Below are 8,711 nucleotides of genomic sequence, written 5' to 3' on the forward strand. Positions count from 1 at the left end.
CTAAAGCTTTAGCCGTGACGGACTCTCCGTTCCCCACTCTAAGTTGTAGTTCGTCTCCCCTCAGTTCCTCCCACGAGTCAAACACCTGTAAGGTTGTACAAACATGATTAGTCGTCCCCGAATCAATTATCCAGGACGAGAGAGAATCTCCAGCATTTAATGCTTCTAATACATGTAAGTGAGTGAACGGTACATTACCTTCACACGACTCAGGGCTGATGTCATCATCATCAGGAATCACTATAAGTGATGGCTTTTCCATTACGAGAACATTCTCTAATGGTAAATCTTCTGGTGAAGGTGGACGAGGCTGTGGTGCCAAACTCGGTTGCACCTGATGGTAAGCATACTCTATCAAACCATCACGCCAAGAAAGAAGTTCGCTTTGAAACTTCGTCATCTTATAATCCCGGCCAAAACCACGAAAGTAAATGACAAAGTCGGCGTATTCCTCGGCGAGTGAATTCAGAGTGATTTCAACCTGAGTTGCCTCATTAATCTTTGTGCCCCGAAAGGCGGCTTGATTCATCCAATCCGACATATTTCTCATATAGAGAACTGCGCATTCACCAGACTTCATTTTGTTATCCATAATATACTTCAAGAGATTATAATTCGAAGTCATGCTTAAATTAATAAAATACAAGTACATAAATTACTATTGAAAAGAAAAAAACATTCATCATATAAATTTAGGAAACAAAAAAAATAATGCATAAGCACGGGGAAAATACTAAAGATTTAAAAGACCCAGTTTTTTATATTCCAAGGTAATTCGACTAATAGTCACAGTTCGTTTCACTCCGGTGACGTAACGGAGTGCACCTAGTGAAAATGAGAACCATCTCAGATTAGTGAACAATCACAGTACATGTACCTTCATAACTATGCTCACTAACTACCATTTTAATAGGAATCGTTGGCCACATGAGCAACCACCGGTTGGTTCATGCATGAGTCGACCCAACATTTCAGTGAAAGAAATTTAGCCCATACGCACTAGCGTAACTAGTAGACGCAGAGATCAACCCTCCCACTTATCGTCAGAGACACAACCTTGGTATTGCAATCAGAAAAGCCCTTCCGAATGTAACTGACCACCATGTTTAGAAAACCGCCGGTCACGAGGGGATCTTTCATCCTCACGGTGTTGTATCAATGTTGGAGGCCTAAGACTCAATATACTTTTAGTATTTTAATTTCCTAGCATTAACTTTAATCTAGGTGATACACTCGTGTTTACTAAATCATATTAAAAGCTCGAGTGATTCTAAGCTACCCTTAAAAACAATAAGTTTCGATATAGCTTAGTGATTAGGAAAATTGTGACATTCTAGTCTTGATTATCCTAATAGTATTCCTTCACGGAAAAGCTCCCAGTAGAGAAGGTGAGACGCTAGGTCTTCTTAAGTACCTCTCAGCTTATCCTCTTATCGGCTTGGTGACAAAGCTCTCCGATCCGTTCAATTCATTCATTAATTAACTATCCTAATCCAATTAGACAATTTAAATGAATGAAAGCCCATGACAACCATTAACATACGATACATGATCTAAGTTATAGCATACAAGCATGGCAAAATAATTAAATAAACAAGCATAGCAAGCATGGTTTGATTTGTGTTGATCGTATCCTAATTGACTCTTAAAAGAAAAACAAGATGAGCCCAATCATATTGGTCCATGGATTCAATTGGGCCCATTCTTATGTCTTTAGAAAAATAAATCAATATCAAATTTTTTAATTTTTCTATTTTTTTTATCGAAAAAATTAATTAAGTAAGGGCTCATTCCAATGTCCATTTTAAAATAGATCGATATCATAATCATTTATTTTGTAATATTTTAAATAAAAATCATTAGGGCTCAGCCCATACAATTAATTAAACAAAACATTTAAAAAATTAATTTTTTTTTTCGGTAAATTTTTTTTATTTTAATAAGTGGGCCCGTGGGCCCATTAGGTTTTCCGGGCTGAGGTCCGGACGAATCCTCTAATCTTGACCTAGGTCAAGATTAGACTTGAGGCTGCACTGGACCGCCGCCGCCACGAGGGCTCGGCCCGGCACGAAGAGGACGGCCGAGACTTGTCACAAAATTTTGTGACAAGTTTTATTGTGGCGTAGTCGTGGAGGTTTTCTTCGTCCGCCATGCTTCTTCATTGTGTGTCCGTCTCTCACCGATCGTCGTGATCAAGAACGTCGCACCATCGGATTACAACAATAATAATAATTTGAATTTCGAGTGTATAAAAAAAACTAGAAAAGCGAGAATAAAAAATTCTACGATCAACCACAAATCACAATTCACATAATCATATATTGAATTGCATGAACTTCATATCAAAATATAAATTCATTCAAACCATATTAAATTTAATCACATGAACGAATCAATTAATTAAGTAAATCAACTAGCTCTGATACCACTTGTTGGAGATGATTCCCCCATATAACAATATTAATGCGGAAAAATAATTAATTACGCTAATCATGAGCTAATTAATTCATTGATTGCATGACAAGATCTTGATTTACGTTAATTAAAATTATACGAGAGCATATATGTCAAGCAACCGATATAAGAGTAAACGAATACTTACATTGATTTTCGGTTCAGCTACAGAACGCTCCTAAACCAATCGCGTACTCCTTGCGTCGTCTTCATGAAGGACTCGAGGATGACACCTTAGTCTTCCGAAACGTAATCTCCGAGACGAATAAGAAAGATGTGTGGGCACAATCTTTATCTCACTAGAACACGAAACTATGTGTTTCGAGATCTCGCTCTTATTTTACTAAGAATGGAAACGAATTTCCGAGGGGAAGAGAAGCAGAAGTGCACGGCCAAGGAAGGTTAGGATGCACAAATTTTTCTCAAATTAATTGCTTATTTTTGCCTTCTCATGAACCCCTATTTATATTAGTAAAATGAGATATTCATGGAATCTTCCAGAATATTTTATTTCTTTTTATTGTGTTCACACTAGTGGATTAAATCTAGGTCATTGGATCTCAACAAGTGAATCCTACTTTTTCTCTCATCCATCAGATGAATATCTATGAGATATTATTCTCTACTTAAATAGATAATATTTTATTTAGTGAGATAATAAAGGAGAATATATTATTTCCCTTTAAATATTTTCTCATATATTCTCCTAAATACTTTCCTTTAAATAAAGAGAGAATATATGACAATATCTTATATTATTCTCTCTCCTTTATTTAAACAACTAAAGAGAAAATATTGGTAAATACCAATTTGAAATTGTCGAAGTTGATGGCACACGGCCAAGGGGATTTGCGCAAATCCTAGTGCCATAAACCCTATTTCGATTTTTCCATGTGTGCAAGGCCCAATTGCTAAAAACCCAATTAATCATTTATTTACTTGGTCCAACAATAAAAAAATAATTAATAATTGTTTATTTACTTGATCAAGCAATAAATAAACAATTCTACCATAAATATTTATTTAATTTTGCGAATACCCGTTTTCCAGAATTAATGTTTTCAATCATAATTACAGCAAGTGAGATGAATAATGATAAACATTATTATACGAAAGTTCTTATCCGCCTTTATTGGAGCCGAATCAGGGACTATGAACTTAGTAATAGAAGCTTAACAAATCCGATGAAAAAGACGAAATAGTCCTTTCTCTTTTTCCATCGATTCGTTTAATCTTGGTCAAATACTCCACTTTGTAAGCCAAGACTGAACTCTCCTTTATACTAGAATTATATTTACTCATCGTGACGAGTGTCCACTGATATAGTCAGTTCGTGATCAAGATCCTCAAGGTTCAACCCGTATCGAGAGAAGTCAATTTATTCTGTTATACTTCCCTTGATACATATCAGCCCTAAGCATTGTTGCTTCCCTAGTGAAAGATTCTTTCGAACGTTACTTACTTCGAAAGTGCGCGCAATCTATCGGTTCTGGAATCAACCCTTAGGTGAGAGAACATTAACCTTCATTCAAGAAGGCTGGATTTCGTATCTGTAAATCAACGCTTTCAATTCAAATAGATAATAAATGTCAAACTTTATTTTATTAATAATTTCAACGAAAATTTACATATGTATCTTATCGTGGGCAAGAATTCCTAACAGCCTTTATCTACATTACCAAGTGACATAGAGCTATGAGTCGAATGACTCAGTACTGGCCGTTCCGTAAGGTTATACACTCTTCACTGCTATAACCTCGGTCCGACCAGAGACTAGCTTTAGACTTCGAGCAGCAGTCATCAGCTGACCTAAGTTTTAACACTCGTCTGAGATCCACTAATGGTACTTTCTCCATCATGACGTCAGCGCCGCTGGTCTCTGGCACAGTGAGCTCGCGAATCGCGACCTTCACCCACTGCGCCCCTGGGCGCCCAATGCAGCTCTCGTCGAGTCACCCAGCCAGTAATGAGCTCGCGATGCGCAACCTTCACCCGTTGCTTTGAGTACTCGGCGCACGGACCGACATGGCCCGCTAAGCACAAGTCGTTGATTTGTGGGTACCACCGATATCGGTTTGATTAAGGTTTGAGTACTCTACAGCTAGCAGCGTATACGCTTATCTCATCTACGGAAGAGCATATCGGGATAAACCCCGAAAGAGCTTATTATTTCCCTTTTATTACTCGTTAGATACTTTAGGCTGAAGGCTCGAAATGTGACTTCCGATTTTTCTATCCTCGATTGAATTCGATGGTCTATTGCTCTTCCGTCACCGTGATTATAACCTACTTCTTAAGTTAGAAGAGAAGTCTAACTATACACATTGTAAACGTGGCTGGTTCAAGTTAGCGTTTGAACCTAACGGGCGTATCCGAACTAAGTTTTCAAGCAAGCGTGGCCGAAGCCTTAACTTTTAAGTTTATACATTTTAGGGCTTTCACCTACTCTTGTCTCCTGTTTACTAACAAATAAATGCACAAATAAAGTAGTTGACTTATGTCTCCTCACTTACTTGGAATAGTTCGACAGAAAGGTTGATGATTTCCGGAGTTGTCTTGCTTCACATAATCTACGAGATACTTGGCACGTGCCGAAGCGTCTAAAGAACTAGAATCCGGAGTTGAAAGTTCGTTAGTTATTGAATTCGGAATTACTTGAAGATGATAAGGTTCGTTGTCGGGATTTGATTCGAGTCGGTTCGGGGTTCGAGAATTTAATTTATTATTCTCCGGTTTTTCGGAAGTCAAACTTATTCAAGACTCGCATACTTTCGTAAAAATAATACGAAATAAAATTCAATAATTATGACTAATGAGTCTTAAACAAATTTATTAATCCGAAATAATATAACCGAGAATTCCAAAGTAAATAATTAAAATTAAATTCTTGAACATTTTTAAATAAATAATCATGAATTATTTATTTAAAGGAGAGAATAAATCCAAATAACAAAATTTACGATCTAATTCAAGAGTTTTAAACGCTACAAGCGATTAATATACTCACGAGTTAAATCGAGCTTTAACTTCGATAAATTTTTTTCTTGAAGATTTTAAATCCCAGCTTCGTTGCGTTTGACTCCGCCGGTTTCTGCTTGTTCCGCATTAATCTGCAAATAAGCTGTGGAATCCGATAACGAGTCAATTCACGATACCATATCCATAACAAATCTTGGAATCCAAATTCCAAGACTTTTGACCAAAAAAATCGAACCCGATCCAAATAACTAAACACCCAAAAACAATTTCTCAGATTCGATGCGACGAGACTCATAGAACGAGACTAAACTTCATGCTCGGCCGACATCGACGAGAGAACACAATCTCTAAAAACTGGAATCCTTATCGAGAACAAACAAGACCGGACAACTCTTCCGATCCAAATCATAAACGATCACACCACAGCTCAGCAACAAATCCAGAACATAATACCAAAAATTTCATAACACAATCTTCAAATGCACGGCAAAAAAAAAACATACCACACGGCCAAATAAATCTCAAACATCAATTTCGTCCAAAAATTCAACAAAAAAACCTTGAGGAAATCCGTTTCAATCACAAATCCGGGCTAGAAAATCAATCCAAGAGCATCAACATATTTCAGAATCATCAAACCTCCAAAATTCGAATTCTCTAACCCTAGTTCATCAAATTCGGCCAAATCAAAGCAAACCCAAAGAAATCCATCACAATTGCACAAATCCGAGCTAGAAACATCATTAACCGAGTCCAATGAACAATTAAAACCAACCAATTTCGCACAAATCCTTCATGAAATCAAAATCCCCAAAAATTGAATCTCGGAACCCTAACCAAAATTCAATATGAGGAGAAAGATTTTTCACCTCAATTCGTGAAATCCAGCCTCCTTAGTGAGCTCTCACTCCTTCCCCGACGTCCTTTCCCGTTCGGGCGTCACCATGGCTCACGGCGACTTCTCTTCTTCCTCGGCTGGAGCGTGCGCGGTGGAGGGGGTCGTGTGGTTGATGGCGCGCGAAGGAGAAGAAAGAAAGAAGAGAGGAAAGGTATGGTGGTGATGGTGAGGATCGGTGATGATGAAGATAGTGATAATTTATTTTTTTTTTCTTTGTTGCATGTGGGTTTCTTGCGCGCGGGAAGAGAAGAAGAAGAAAAGAAGAGGAAGAGAAAGGAGAGAGAGAGAGAGAGAGAGAGTCCGAAAATGAGAGATAAGAAGGCCACGTGGCAGCTTCCCCTTAGGCCACATGGGGGACAGGTGGCTCACACATGTGAAGGCCACGTGTATATCCAAACGGCTCCTCTTTAACTTTTTCGTTCACTCTCGTCCCTCATTTTGTTGCACATAAGTCCTTCTGGAATAAAACTTCGCGACTTCGTCCTCAAATAATTCCAAAAAAAATCTTGAAAATAAACCGAGAAAATTCTCATTAATTCTCGTTGCCTTGAATATATTTAAAGAATTTCGGAATTTGTTTTACTCTCGAGATTTTTTTAAATCTCCGAGTAGGTACCGAATAATTTTATTCGGGGAATTAAGAATAATATCGAGTTTACTCGAATATTCTTATTCCGAAATTTCGTCAACCTTGAATATTATCTTTTTTTTTAATTCGATATTTAAAATCTTAAGGACGTCTCATATGCAACGAGAATTCAATCCAAAACAAAACTCGTTTATCTTATTCAAATTCACAAATCGAGCATTTACAAAAGTACATACATTACATGACGCATGTTTTAAGTTAATTATGAAATTTTCCCAAACAATAAAACCATTTTTCTTTTTTCTTGCCGCATTGATTAGTAATAATATTTATAGAGATTTCAAAATGAAGTTGAAAACATTTTTTAAATTGCATATTTTTATAACTTTTTTTGGTTAATTACAGTAACGTAATTTCAATTATTATTATTATTATTATTATTATCAAGAAACACACATCTTTAACTGGGATAAAAAAGATAAACTATACATTCAAGTATTATCTTGCGGTGAAGCGATTTATGGATCAATGTAAAAGATACTGTAAGGAAGTATTGAAAATGTTTTTCAAGATTGACATTGTCTTAAAAATATGGGAAATTGCTCTAAATAGGAGTAAAAAAAAAAGGTTTTTTTGGACTTTTTTAGACTTTTTTTTAAAAATATCACAAATAGGACTTCGTAATTAATTTGGATTTATGTAATTACCATTATACCCGCGTGAACATTAAAATTTAAATAAGAAGTCACGAAATGTCACGAAAAAGCCGGATTTTAGGCTGAAACGGGCCCACTTATTAAGCCCACTTTACACGTCAGCCGAATTCAATTTCTTACTTAGCTTGCCTCGACGTCACCTTCCTCTTCATTTCTTCATTGACCGAGATAGTTTAACCAAAGAGAGAGAGAGAGAGAGAGAGAGAGAGAGAGAGAGAGAGAGAGAGAGAGAGAGAGAGCGAAAAAAAACCGTCCAACTTCCCTTAACCAACACTCCATAAACCGTCTCAATTTATTTTTCAAACTCCATAATCTCACTCATTTCATCACTCTCGTCCATTAGTCGCCCAAGAAATGAAGACAAAGAGTAGTTCGCCGACCAAACGACCCCAAAAGTTCCAAAACCTAACCCTAAAAAGAGGAGCCTTCCTCAATCATCGGCCGAAACTCCACCTCGAGTGACGCATGCATCCCCGCGTCGGACTCCGCGCGTGGCTTTTGCCTTGGAGCCACCAACGCAAAACTCCCCGGCGAAGAAATGGAAGAAGGTTCTTGCGTCGCCGAAGAAGAAGAGGAACGTGGTTCTTGAGTCGCCTTCAAATTCTGACTCCTCTATCCCTTGTACATCCGAGAGACCTCACAAGGTGAGATTTTTTTTACTTGCAATTGGTGGTTTCAGTTTTTTGGTTGCTTAATTTTTTATTTCGTGACAAAAATAAAAAATGTTTGGTTTGCATGTTAATTTTGTGTTGATTATATGTTAGTTTGATGTTATTATGGATTCTGTGTGGATTTTGTGTTGATTATGTGTGGATTTTGTGTTGATTCATGGGTTTGCATGTTTATTGTGTGTTTGATGTAACTGTTAGTTTGACAAAAGTGTTCATTTTTTTATGTTATTGAGGATTATACGTGTATTTTGTAAGAAAATTAGATTTTTCTAGGCTTGCTCATATTAGACGTAGGTTCTGCGAATTGTTTTGTGTCACATATTTCTGGGTATCGTGACAATTGTGTCATGAAATTTATGGATTTTCGTGATAATTATGTCACGAAATTTTTGAGTTTCGTGACA

At 37.0% G+C, this 8,711-nt stretch overlaps 1 long non-coding RNA gene across 1 annotated transcript; it reads right to left on the reverse strand.

Annotated features, from left to right (window-relative positions):
- Positions 1–5,059: 5,059 nt before the first annotated feature.
- On the reverse strand, positions 5,060–6,645 carry LOC149401467 (uncharacterized). Its single transcript, XR_016296808.1, has 3 exons — positions 6,303–6,645; positions 5,462–5,575; positions 5,060–5,108 (listed from the first exon to the last, which is right to left on the reverse strand). It is a non-coding gene; the product is annotated as an uncharacterized LOC149401467 (long non-coding RNA).
- Between the last annotated feature and the right edge of the window lie 2,066 nt (positions 6,646–8,711).

This window comes from Urtica dioica, chromosome 4 (assembly GCF_054948205.1).
Source record: "Urtica dioica subsp. dioica isolate 48M chromosome 4, U.dioica_male_clone48M_v1_H2, whole genome shotgun sequence".
Lineage (NCBI taxonomy): Eukaryota > Viridiplantae > Streptophyta > Magnoliopsida > Rosales > Urticaceae > Urtica > Urtica dioica.